The sequence below is a fragment of the Morone saxatilis genome, unplaced genomic scaffold (assembly GCF_004916995.1).
Source record: "Morone saxatilis isolate NCDOM2014 unplaced genomic scaffold, NCSU_SB_2.0 Contig17, whole genome shotgun sequence".
NCBI classification, from domain to species: Eukaryota; Metazoa; Chordata; class Actinopteri; family Moronidae; genus Morone; species Morone saxatilis.
Window position 1 is genome coordinate 25954791 of NW_023339729.1, and position 421 is coordinate 25955211.

The window sequence follows — 421 nt, forward strand, 5'->3', positions numbered from 1 at the left end:
AAAAAAAAAAAGAAAAAGGTTCCAACATCTTGACTCAATTTCTCACACAATCAAATCTGCAAACAGAGGAAAGTCTGCACAAAGAAGCTCCTTCTCTGAGAAAAACCTCCCACAGTTCAACTCATTAAAGGCAAAAACTCCCCCTGAACTCTTCTTTCTTCTACATGCAGCAGTTTGGTTGTTTCTGCTCGTTTCAGCGGAGACGTCACATCATCCCGGACTGAAATTGAAACCTTTTTTCATACAAACTGAGGGGGTTCCACGTTACTGAGAGCTGAAATGTAATTCTATTAAATTAACATTGAACCTTTTCTTTTGTTGTGTATGAGCATGAGAATATGAGTTCTTTATATTTTTATTTTAAAATTCAATGTTGCAAGCTAACAAATTAATCTTCCCTAAAAGTTGCAGATTGATTGAC